Genomic DNA, 5,830 nt, shown 5'->3' with positions numbered 1-5,830 from the left:
TGGTTCTACGGTGAATGGCAACCTTTTTTCGAAAGTTTGAGAAAATTTGTGGTTTTCAAACAAGGTATGCCAGATTTATCAGAATATACAGGCGGTAAGCCTTGCCTTTTAATCATTGATGACTTGATGACCGAGAACAAAGGAGAAGTTGGTTCTCTTTTTACCAAGGGAACGCATCATCGCAACTTGAGTGTAATTTATATCGTCCAAAACGTATTCCATCGATCCAAAGACTCAAGAGATGTTTCTTTGAACGCTCATTATCTTATTCTTATGAAATCTCCTAGAGACAAATTGCAAAGTTCAATAATAGCTAGACAAATGTTTGCCGATAAATGGCGTTTCGCTGTCGACGCCTACCGTGACGCTACTAGTTTACCTTTCGGATATTTATTATTCGATCTACATCAAAGATGCCCCGAGAATCATAGACTTAGGACAGGAATATTTCCCGACAACCCTTGCGAAGTTTACATCCCCAAATAATTATAATAGTAGATGGGTGTTTAGCCATCTCTTCATTTAGTCACTATGCCTTATGCCGTTCGGTCACAAAGAAATTTGCTCTCCGTTATTGCCAAATCCCCTCGAAAACAACGTAGAATCATTTTACGTAACGCCAAGAAACCCTTAATTGACGCAATCGCAGAGTGTGTTGAAAATACTTTACACGGTAACGTTAAATTAAATAAAAGTCAGAAAGCTAGATTAGCTAGGCATTCAGCAAAACTTAGAAAAATTGCTAATAAGAGAATATCTTGGAAAACAAAACGTGATATACTAGTTCAGGAGGGTGGTAGTTTCTTTTCTTTCCTTTTCCCTCTCGTTTCCTCTATTATCGGCGCCATAACAGGAGGTAGTCAGTAAAAATGCAGTACGCTCAGAAAATGGTCCTTGTCCCTAGCTCTACCTTTAAAAACGACCCCTTTCCACACCCCCAACAACAAGTAGTTTCGGAATTGGACAATGAAATGAATGTTATTTTAGCTCGTAAAGATTTAGACGAAGCTTCAAAATGGCGCTTATACGAACAGACTCTACAAAGATATAATAATTTACATATTATCGCTAGGCAACCTATACCCACGGTCCCCCAACCGACATCCGACTATTATAACTTGGCTTGGTTAGACGATATCCCCCTTAAATATATAGGGCATGTACAAAGTATCGTTGATCAGATGTCCACTACCCCTGAAAAGCTTAGGTGGACAGATAGTGGGGAAATTATAGTTAATGATGCAATAATACCCGGCTCGAACATTAGAGATATAGCTTTAGAATTTGTCAAGCCTTCCTCTAACAAAGACCCAAAACCTAGAGGTTTTTACGCATTTACAAACCTACTTTCTAGTTTTTCCCCTCTAACCTCGTATACAATACCCCAACAAATTAAAATCAAAAGAACTAGAGCTCCCAAAGTTAGTGTCAAGTCTGCAGCTAAAAAACTTAAAACCGAGTCTCCGAAATGGGCAGCGTACGTAAAATCTCCAAAATTTTAGAAGGTATCCACTTTAACCCTTCCCACCCTGCCAGTTTCGGGGGTGCTGAAAAATTATATTTAGCAGTGAAATTGAAGGGTATTAGTAAGAAACAAGGGTAGGATTTTACTTTACCTACCTAACCCAACCAACACTTGATTCTGATTAATTAGGCCACGGGGAGTTCGAAAAAAATAGTGAAAAAATTCTAAACCCGCCGCAAGTTGGTGAAAAAAATTTTAGAAAATTTTAAAATTGCATGTACTTACCGCCATTAAGACCGCTACGCGCCTAAACGCATTCTGCCCTCGATCTTGAAAAACTACTCGGGGGGGGGGGTAAATATAATAACAAGGACTCGCGACCGAAATCAAGGAGCACATACTGCTGAAATATAGCTATGAAATTTTAAACACCCGCTGAAACATTTACAATTCTCAAAGAAGAATATTTCAAAGAAGCTCCAATTTTTAAAATAAACAGCGATATTTTGCTAAATTGCGTAGATTATTTCGGAAGTAAATAAAGATAAACTATAATATTTTGGAAAAGGCGTAACATTATTTGGGAAGTAAATGAAGATAAACAATAATATTTTGGAAAAGTCATAATATTATTTGGGAAGTTAATGAAGATAAACAATGATATTTTGGAAAAGGCGTAACATTATTTGGGAAGTAAATGAAGATAAACAATAATATTTTGGAAAAGACGTAACATTATTTGGGAAGTAAATGATGATAAACAATAATATTTTGGAAAAGTCATAATATTATTTGGGAAGTTAATGAAGATAAACAATAATATTTTGGAAAAGGCGTAACATTATTTGGGAAGTAAATGAAGATAAACAATGATATTTTGGAAAAGGCGTAACATTATTTGGGAAGTAAATGAAGATAAACAATGATATTTTGGAAAAGGCGTAACATTATTTGGGAAGTAAATGAAGATAAACAATAATATTTTGGAAAAGGCGTAACATTATTTGGGAAGTAAATGAAGATAAACCACAATATTTTGGAAAAGGCGTAACATTATTTGGGAAGTAAATGAAGATAAACAATGATATTTTGGAAAAGGCGTAACATTATTTGGGAAGTAAATGAAGATAAACAATAATATTTTGGAAAAGGCGTAACATTATTTGGGAAGTAAATGAAGATAAACAATAATATTTTGTAAAAGGCGTAACGTTATTTGGGAAGTAAATGAAGATAAAGCACAATATTAAGTAAATGAAGATAATTAGCAATATTTTTGAAAAGGCGGCCAATTATTGGGAAGCAAATGATGGCGAACAACAATATTTTAAAAAGGCTTCAATATGTTGGAAGGAAGTGTATATTAAAAAATTATACACTATTAACTGCAAAACTGTTTATACCGATGGCTATGCAGTAAAGTGTGACACTTAGCGTTACCCGAGAAACACCACTTGGAGGTGGCCACACGTCGTTTCTCATGAGGAGTTTTGATAAGGCAGGCCCCCTTGCCTACTGGCGCTATAACCCAACCGGGGAGTTTTGATAAGGCAGGCCCCCTTGCCTACTGCCGCTATAACCCAACCGGGGAGTTTTGATAAGGCAGGCCCCCTTGCCTACTGCCGCTATAACCCAACCGGGGAGTTTTGATAAGGCAGGCCCCCTTGCCTACTGCCGCTATAACCCAACCGGGGAGTTTTCATAAGGCAGGCCCCCTTGCCTACTGCCGCTATAACCCAACCGGGGAGTTTTGATAAGGCAGGCCCCCTTGCCTACTGCCAAAAACTAAGAAAACGTTGCCTTATTCGTCAGTGAATTCGGCAGTGTTTTCTTCGTTTTGACCAGCAATTAAAAATGCTGGTTCTGCCTCGGGATCGAGAGTAGCCAGCTCTTCCTCCGAGACCCCGATTTCAATTAATTCAAGGCCTTTTTTGCCCGGTCCAGGGTAGCAAGACTTTACGTCTTCCAAGAACCGAGCAAAATTGGTTCCAGGAGGAAGCCAGTTTCCATCCTGGTCCTTGAAAAATAGGCATCGGTACCAATAAGAAGCCATATAGCTACTTAATGACCTGTCTGTTCTGTGGGACTTAATGGCATCCTTCACGTGTCTATTTCGGTTCTCGATGTTGTTCGTATGGGCGCGAGAATCTTCCGAGTTGACAAACTCGTACTTATGAAGCACGGTAAGGTGCTCCCGAAAGCCCATTAACGTACAATTCATGTACATAGGGGCTCCGTCAGACACGATGATGGACCCAGGGGCTATATATTTTGCCATTTGCGTCCACAGAACAGCACGGGACTTATTTTTGACTTTCAAAAATAGACCATCTTTTGTATCCCGGCAATAAATTCCAAAGATACAAATGGTTTCTCCGGCTAACTCCGCCCCTCGGTTGTATTTGCGAGTATGAAAGTAGGTTTCGTCCACCTCCACAAACAGTCCTGGTCCTCCAATCTGGACTTTGTCGGCCCTATTAGAAATGACAATTTCCGTTACCTCACGACACATGGAAAAATAATCCACAACTGTTCGTGAGGAACATTCACTATGGGTTGTAGCGTCAGTGACGCTCATTTTACAAACCCAAAGGAAAACGAGGAAAAGATTGTCGGTAACCGACAAATTTTGATTATAGAACCATGTGTTTTTGGAGGGGACGAAAGCCTTCACACACTCGGAAACCAAATGATCGGGAACCTTTTTCCTCGATGCCCTTAAAGCCTTTCGCTTGTTGGCTCGAGATTGCCCAGTGGAACATCGGATTACGTATCCAAACCGACTTTGGTTGTTAAACACCCCCACAAGAAATCCATCGATAATTCCATCGTCGGATTTATTTCCGCAAGTACAAGCGATCTTTCTTTCATTGAAAGAAGTAACGCTTGGAACCAAGTCCAATGAAATCACCAGAGTTTTAGCGTCCCTTTCAGATTTGGCCCTTAACTCTTCGTTCATACATGGAAAAAATCCACCCCAATTTTTTAACGAAACACTGTGGAAAAACTGTTCCGCAGTTTCAAAATTAGGGTTTTCAAAAGCTGGATTTTCCATTTTTGAAAAAAGGCCAGCCACAAAACCAAATGCTTCCCACCAAAAATGTGTTTCTTCCCACCAGAAATGTCTCTTCCCACCAAAAATATCTCTTCCCAACAAAAATACCTCTTCCCAACAAAATAATGCCACAAAATTGAGTTTTATTAAACCTCTCGCTTAGCTCGCTCAAACGCGTCTGATGAGTAATAAAGAATTGTCTTAAAAGGTCACCTGTTACTTAAAAACGGTTCGCGCATGCGCGAACCGTTGCCATGGCAAAGAAGAAGGTTGCCACGTTACCATGACAACCATTGTGCCGGCGGTGGGTTTGGATGTTTTAAATCTAGAACAAAAATTCATTTTCTCCACGTGAAGTGAAATCCTAAGCTATCCAAACCAAAAACCTAACCGAACCTGCTTCTGCCCACAATAAAAGGTAGATCTAGATCTTTTTTTTCAAACCATTTAGTGAAAAGGATTAACGGTTTGTAAAAATAAAAATTATTGAGATAAAGTTGATAATTATGGCTTTCAAAAGTAATCGCGTTGCAGCGATGCGAAGGTTGCTAAATGGAAAGGATGTATCTGATTTTAGCAGCGTTCCTGAACATATTGTGTGTGCATTTTTTGACGAATGCACATATGTAAAAAGAATGCAAGTTGTAGCATTCTGCATATTGAATGGAATATTGGAATACAATTTTTGGCGAATCATTCGTTGGAAAGATTGTTCAAGGCAGGACGAACGTAAGGTTGCAGATCTTTTCATTTACATGAAAAAACCGGAAAATCAGGGTAGATTTTATTCATATGATATTCATTCTGGACTTATAAAATATTTGGATGGGGCTACTAGATATTTTGGTTCTCGAATTGAGTCATCTTAATTCATTTATTATTTACCGATTTTTACGAGATTTGGTGGAATTTCAGTAAATATATACGGCAGTAGGCAAGGGGACCTGCCTAAACAAAACTCCCCATGAGAAACGACGTGTGGCCACCTCCATGTGGTGTTTCTCGGGTAACGCTAAGTGCCACATTTTAAGCAAATTTTATATAATTTTCCAAATAAGTGACCGCCTTTCCAAAATATGTTGTTTATCATCCCAAATAATGTTACGCCTTTTCCAAAATATTGTGGTTTATCTTCATTTACTTCCCAAATAATGTTACGCCTTTTCCAAAATATTGTTGTTTATCTTCATTTATTTCCCAAATAATGTTACGCCTTTTCCAAAATATTGTTGTTTATCTTCATTTATTTCCCAAATAATGTTACGCCTTTTCCAAAATATTGTGTTTTATCTTCATTTACTTCCCAAATT

Source organism: Phalangium opilio, unplaced genomic scaffold (assembly GCF_054372755.1).
Source record: "Phalangium opilio isolate 3A_F unplaced genomic scaffold, DU_Popi_V2 ptg000053l_1, whole genome shotgun sequence".
In the NCBI taxonomy this organism is placed as follows: Eukaryota; Metazoa; Arthropoda; class Arachnida; order Opiliones; family Phalangiidae; genus Phalangium; species Phalangium opilio.
The sequence above is the reverse complement of the archived record's forward strand: the minus strand, read 5'-3'. Positions refer to the sequence as shown.